Here is a 7,856-nt window from a genome sequence, read left to right on the forward strand (position 1 = left end):
CCCCCTTTCATCAGAGTCCCTAAAGCCCCCCTTTCAGCAAAGTCCCCAACGCCCACCTTACATCAGAGTCCCCAGCACCCCTTTACATCAGAGTCTCCAGAGTCCCCTCTTGCATCAGAGTCCCCAACAACCACCTTACATCAGAGTCCCCCATTACATCAGAGTCCCCATAGCCCCCCTTACATCAGAGTCCCCAGAGTCCCCTTTTGCATCAGAGTCCCCAGAGTCCCCTTTTGCATCAGAGTCCCCAGAGTCCCCTTTTGCATCAGAGTCCCCAGAGTCCCCTTTTGCATCAGAGTCCCCAGAGTCCCCTTTTGCATCAGAGTCCCCAGAGTCCCCTTTTGCATCAGAGTCCCCAGAGTCCCCTTTTGCATCAGAGTCCCCAGAGTCCCCTTTTGCATCAGAGTCCCCAGAGTCCCCTTTTGCATCAGAGTCCCCAGAGTCCCCTTTTGCATCAGAGTCCCCAGAGTCCCCTTTTGCATCAGAGTCCCCAGAGTCCCCTTTTGCATCAGAGTCCCCAGAGTCCCCTTTTGCATCAGAGTCCCCAGAGTCCCCTTTTGCATCAGAGTCCCCAGAGTCCCCTTTTGCATCAGAGTCCCCAGAGTCCCCTTTTGCATCAGAGTCCCCAGAGTCCCCTTTTGCATCAGAGTCCCCAGAGTCCCCTTTTGCATCAGAGTCCCCAGAGTCCCCTTTTGCATCAGAGTCCCCAGAGTCCCCTTTTGCATCAGAGTCCCCAGAGTCCCCTTTTGCATCAGAGTCCCCAGAGCCCTCCTTACATCACAGTCCTCAGAGTTCTGCAATGGTTGCGGTGTTTAGTCAGTGATATTGCATATGCTCTGAGTCGCCTGGGGCAGGGACTGTGAGATGTCGGAGGATGAGGCTAGTGAGGAAGAGGGCGAACAGGTGACTGTGCTGTTACAATTGGAAAATTCTGCAGAGTTTTAAGCCTTTGCTTGACCCTCCTCAGTATGGTCCCATGACCCTCTTCCACTCTTGACGTTAAAGCCTCCAAAACACCTTGCAAGACTTTCCTCCCTGTCAATAGATGGTGCAGATGTTGAAGCAGCTTGAGTAGAGATGTGGAAAGTGAGGATCGAAAGGGAGGAGAAGAACAGGCCTTTTGCCACCGACTTGTTTCCTTGAGCTGGGTTTGGGTCAAAACCATGTTTGACCTAAACCTGAATCGCATCCCTATTAACCTTTATAGCATCTAAAGCACTCTACAGAGAACATACAGTATATATGACCTATATGATGTCACTGACATATAGAAAATGCGATTTTACAGGTGTGGCTGGGTTTGTCAGGACAGAAAGTTCTTATAATGAAGCCTAACTCACAAGAGCTGCAGACCTATCAGCTACTTACCTATAATATTTCTTATATTCCAATATTGTAACACGCACTACCTGCCCAGGACACTTTTCACCTGGGCATAGCTGTAGGGCACCAGACAACATCACTTTCTGTAGTCGTCAGTAACACAGTAATTTATACATTTTCAATGTTAACTTGATTAAAGTTGATTGAAATGATTGATAGGGAAGTAGGAGCTACTAATCAAACTGAAATCTGCCTTGTACACTTTCATCTAAGTGACACATTAAGGTATTAGGAAGCCGATCCTTTCACACACAATAGCAAGGATCTCCATAATGTATGTGCAATGGACAGAAATAAGAATGAAGTATATCTAACTCGGCGGCATTCGGCTATTTACTCACTGCTGTTCGGCATCTATGAGAATAGACCGAACAGCAGCGAGTAGCCTGCCGGAGGTTCGGCTTAGCCCATCCAGATGTTGGATCGGCTGAGTCGAACTCCTTCTGCACTTCGGGTCGGCCGAACATGCTGAGCATGTTCGGCCGACCCGAAGCCACACGAAGCCACCCGCTGTACGGCTGATTTCAGCCGATATATGGCCGAAATCAGACATACAAGCCTGAAGTGAATAGCCGAACAGCGTTCAGCTCACTTCACTTAGGGTCGGTTGTTCACTCGGCTGCCTACGGCAGCTTAGTGAATAGACCCCAATGTATTTCAGCTTACAAGTCCTTATAGGTGGTGGCTGCAATACTTTCCTTTATAACAGGCTAGTACATTTCTTGCAAGTACAAAATAATACATGTTGATCATGATAGAATTCCAGTATCCTCGTAACTTCCTATGTACTGAACTGATCTTCCAAACAGTGTTATAAGCTTTCCAAGTTACCCTCTGATAAAAATACAGAGCCCCTCCTCTCTTTGGAATACACTTGAGAATGGGGGGGTGTTTGTAGTGCAAATCAGGAGAGCCGCTTAGGATGACAACAGTACTCCTCCATAGGTACAGTGCATGAGTGAGCATTGTCACCCTAGGACTGGGAGTGTTTTACTGGCAGGATCACCAGGTGTATATTGAGGCATCAATAAAGGAAACGGAGGCAGCCACCATATCTAAGGATTGTTAGACTGCATTTTTTTTTTTGGAGGGTGGGTTACATAATCTTAAAGGTAAACTGGATGAACACTCTGTAGCACAGTTTCTGTCCTTTCTGAGTAACATTAGCTGTTCAATGTCTATTAAAGTCATTGAGTAGGTGTATACAACCAGTACACACTACAGATACATACAAATCTGCCATTGTGTCTCCTGGACATACATTTGAGGCTGATTTACTAAAGAAGTTGAGAATGTGCACTGAAAAAATGGTGTAAGGTTTTGGCGTTTGATATACTTTATGTAGAAATCTATGAACACATTTCCAACTTCTGAAATATTTTATAATCAGTCTAGACACTTCTAAAGTCAGTATGATTGATTTACTAAAGGAATTGAGAATCTTCACTCAAAATAATGTGAATATTCACTACAATTATCCAAATATGTGAAAAGCATCTGCATATGATTATTCGAGTATGATTATATGAGTATTCAAAGTGAGCCTGGATTTGCTTTTCACATGATTGGATAACTGAAGTTATCCACACAACTGAGAGTGAAGATTCTCAACTACTTTAGTAAATCAGCCCAACTGTATAAACTGATAAGCAACTTACATCTAAGGGGTCTATTCACTAAGCTGCCGAAGGATCTAGCCGTAGCTTCGGCTGATCCTTCGGCTAGCTTCGGCCCCAGGACCCCTTCGTTTCAGTAGAACCGAAGGGCTGCTGTACGGGTATTCACTATAGCCCGTACAGCTCCCGAAGTCGGCCGAGCGGCTCAGTTGAGCTGAAGGCATATGCTTCAGCTCAACTGAGCCGAGGTGAAAGCCAAAGCTGGCCGAATGGCCAACAGCCTGTTACTGACTGCTGGGCTGTCTGTGCAAGTGGCCGGAGCCAGCCGCGAGATGACGGTAACCAGGGACACTGATCTCCAGATTGCCCAACTCTCCCGGACGCTCCGGGAGTCTCCCGCTATTAGATAGCAGCTCCCGGCCGCCCGGGAGAGAAACACTTTCTCCGGGAAAGTTTTACTCTGCCCGATCGAGCAGAGTAAACCTTTCCCTACTCTGTTGTCTTTTTTTTTTTCATCTGACATCGGAGCCGTTAACTGCCGTCAGAATAAAAAAAAATAGGAATGCATAGCTAGATTCCTATTGGCTATTTCAATTTGCAATAGCCAATAGCTAACAAGCTATTGCACCCACCTACTGCTGGTGTCAATCAGCAAAGGGGACCTGAAGTTCTCCATCAGGTGCCCTCTAGTGATTGACAGCAGCAGAGGGCTGGTGCAAGAGCTAGTTTGCTGTTGGCTATTGCAAAGTGAAATAGCCAATAGGAATCTAGCTATGCATTCCTATTGTTTTTTTAATTATTATTCTGACGGCAGCAGAACTGCCCGGCCAATAGAAAACAGTTGGGCGTAGCTAGCTGTCACTGCTAGCTCCGCCCAATCGTTTTCTATTTTATTTTTTCTACTTTTTAAACTGTTTTTCTATTCTGCTCGGTACCACAGAGGTACCGAGCAACATAGCCGAGCCGAATGCCGCCCGGCGGCATTCGGCTATTCACTCACTGCTATTCGGCATCAATGAGAATAGACCGAACAGCAGCGAGTAGCCTGCCAGAGGTTCGGCTTAGCCGATCCAGATGTTGGAGTCGAACTCCTTCTGCACTTCGGGTCGGCCGAACATGCTGGGCATGTTTGGCTGACCCGAAGCCACACGAAGCAAGATGATGTACAGCTGATTTCAGCCGATATACGGTTCGGCTCACTTCTCTTTGGGTCGGTTGTTCACTCGGCTGCCTACCGCAGATTAGTGAATAGACCCCTAAGGCCCCTTTCACATGGTCAGATCAGGAGAGGATCCATGCACAATCAGGTCTGGCGAAACAGAACTCTGATCTATTTAATTTTCCGAACCTGACCGGAACCTGGGGGTAACTGGATGTAAATGGGTGCCCATCTGTTTAGATCCGGCTGCCCACAGACTAACATTGGGTTTCCAATTAGTTCCGCCTGAAAAACTGACAGGTAAACCTGATTGTAAACTCCGTTTGAAAAGCTCTAACTCCTGCAACAGTTGTATCAATGCATTTTTCTCCCATGTTGTGTTTAATAGTCCTATAAGCCAGCTCAATCTTTATCATTTAAACTATTATCGCTACTTAATATTATTATTATTATTAATACTATTATTATTACTATTTATTTTTTTATAGAAATAATTTATATAATAGTGATGTTCAAAGGAAGCTTTAAAGAAGCAACAGGAATAGTAGAAGATAGCCTAAAAGCCATAAGAGAAATCGGTAGGCCTCCCCTGCTTTCATTATGGGCCTTTCATGATATCAGTTTGATTTCAACGTATATGTTTACATAAAACAACACTTAGTTATGCCTTTTACAAGAAGCAAGATGATGTACAGCTGATTTCAGCCGATATACGGTTCGGCTCACTTCTCTTTGGGTCGGTTGTTCACTCGGCTGCCTACCGCAGATTAGTGAATAGACCCCTAAGGCCCCTTTCACATGGTCAGATCAGGAGAGGATCCATGCACAATCAGGTCTGGCGAAACAGAACTCTGATCTATTTAATTTTCCGAACCTGACCGGAACCTGGGGGTAACTGGATGTAAATGGGTGCCCATCTGTTTAGATCCGGCTGCCCACAGACTAACATTGGGTTTCCAATTAGTTCCGCCTGAAAAACTGACAGGTAAACCTGATTGTAAACTCCGTTTGAAAAGCTCTAACTCCTGCAACAGTTGTATCAATGCATTTTTCTCCCATGTTGTGTTTAATAGTCCTATAAGCCAGCTCAATCTTTATCATTTAAACTATTATCGCTACTTAATATTATTATTATTATTAATACTATTATTATTACTATTTATTTTTTTATAGAAATAATTTATATAATAGTGATGTTCAAAGGAAGCTTTAAAGAAGCAACAGGAATTGTTTTCTTCAGCTCTATAAGTGCTTCTTGGACTTTTCATCATCAAGCCACTGTTTTCCCATATTTGTAAGACTGCAACCTGGTCTTCTATTCACGCGTTCTCTAAGTTCTACCAGATAGACGTTTGGTGCCATGAGCTGCAGGCAGTCCCCAGTTCTATTTTTGTTTTCTTAACCTGTTTGCTGTTATACCCAACCCCAGGTTGGGCTGTTTTTGGAAGTCCGGAAGATGAAAGACTTTGGATGTCCATCAATGGACAAGAAAGAAAATATGATTTTTGTACTCAGTATAAAATCCTTTTTTTGGAGTCCATTAAGGGACACAGATCCCATCCCAATGTGTATATGATCATGCTCTCAGTACTGATTGTCTACAAAAATGAGGCATGCTGGCAGAGGGAGGTACCATTCTGGGCTGGCTGACAGTTCCCCTTGTGTTCCAGTGTCTTATTCTCCTGTAGGCGGCTGAACTTTTGTGAGGTGAAAAAATTCTTGTGTTCCTCAATAGACTCTGAAAAAAATACATATTTTATCCACCTGGTGGCTCCTCATGCTCATCAGTTTTTTTTTTTTTAAATGTTGCGTTTATTGGTCAAACAATAATCAGACAGACATTCAAATACAAAGTAGTTGTAAAAACATGACATCTACATTGTTATAACAGGATAAAAACAAAAACAAAAAATGACAGATCGGACCACAGGCTGTATAAAATCAGATGTTTTTTGTCTACTGCTAATAAACCATACAACATGTGTTATGTACATTCTGCCCGGTTGGATATCAATAACTTCATCGCCTGAATCTCTCGCGGGGTCTCCACCATGTCCCGCTGAGCCTCAACCCCAACCATAGGCATATGTCTCATATTCTCCGCAGCATAGTTCTGCAAGAGGGCCGGACTATGTGAATGTACCTGTTACAACCCAAGCCTAAATTACGTAGTAAGCAAGTCCCGTGATCTGTAAAGTCCTAGTAATATTAGCTATATTCACCTAAAGGCATTATTGCTGAACATTGCGTGGGACGTGCCCACCCCACTCACCCTGAGTAATCACCTGCGTCATTATCGCTTTAAAAGGTACGCATCTTGTGAGAGAGTGGGTGAAGTCCCACCTCCAGCTGGCATCTCTCAAACTGGACGTATACAGAAAAGTCTAGTAGGGTAAGAAAAGGAGTAAGGAGGGAAGGTAGGAAGGAAGGGGAACCCAGACTCGGCCGTTGACCGCAATGGTACCGTTCTCCGCATGCTCGTCAACCCTCCGCTGGCGGAGTGTCGAGGTGCGCGTCCATCACTACGAGGTAAGCAGGGGTGGTTGTGAAGTGGACCCATGCTCTCCAAACCTTTCGAAATCGCTCTTCATGGTTGTGTATGGAGGCAGTCAGATCCTCCATACGGTAAATCTCTCCTATTATGGAAAACCACATTCTCATCGAGGGGGGACTGCGTTCTCTCCACATCAGGGGGATACATGACCGTGCTGCATTCAGCAAATGGATAGTGAGAGATTTTTTGTAGTTTTTGATGGCCATGGATGTCATATGTAGTAAGCAGACCGCTGGGTCATCAGACAGGTCGCCAATCACCAGCTGGTTAATTGTAGACCGCACCGCCGTCCAGAAGGGTCGGAGGCCAGGACACTGCCAGAAAACGTGTAACATAGTGCCAATATCCTGTTCGCATCTCCAACAAGTCGGGGGAGCGAGCTATTTATTTTGTTAAGGATGTATGGAACTCGATACCAACGGGTCAGGATCTTGTATCCTTGTTCCTGGAATTTGCATGCCAAGGATGACCTGTGTGCTAGGGAGATGATGGTATCCCTTTGTTGTTCAGTGAATGGTCTACCCAACTCGGACTCCCACCTCTCGAGAAATGGGGGACAATATGACTGAGGCGGGGAGCATAGCAGCTTATACAGCATAGATATTGCATGGCGGATTGGAGCCCCTAGATGGCAGACAGACTCGAACTCAGTGAGGCGGCGCGACAGTCCCCCCAACCCGGGTACAGAGGCCAAAAAATGACGAAGCTGCATCGTACTCCATTCATCTAGCCGTGGATCCGTCAAGTTTCGAATAGAGTCAATAGAGAGCCAATTCCCGTCTAAAATAAAGTCAAAAAGGCGAAATCTGTGCACTTTCAATAGTCTCCGTAAGTGACCGTTCTCCATACCAGGTGGGAAGTCGGGGTCCCCTAGCACCGGTGTCATGGGTGATGGGTGAGGGGATATGTTCGAACTAACCAAGGCCGTCCGGGCTACTCTCAGTGTAGGAGCAATCAGAGGGTGTGAGGAAATTGCATCAGGCAGCGGGGAGGTAAGCCACGCAAGCCCCGAAAGCGGCACTCGGTACTCAGAGAGTTCCATCCCCACCCACTGTTTCTCTGCTGCGTGGCAATTCCAGTCCAGCAATCTGGCTAGGTGGGACGCCTTATGATATAATTTGATATCTGGGAGCCCCCCCCCCCC

The sequence above is a fragment of the Nanorana parkeri genome, unplaced genomic scaffold (assembly GCF_000935625.1).
Source record: "Nanorana parkeri isolate BGI_ZX_2015 unplaced genomic scaffold, ASM93562v1 scaffold955, whole genome shotgun sequence".
NCBI lineage: Eukaryota > Metazoa > Chordata > Amphibia > Anura > Dicroglossidae > Nanorana > Nanorana parkeri.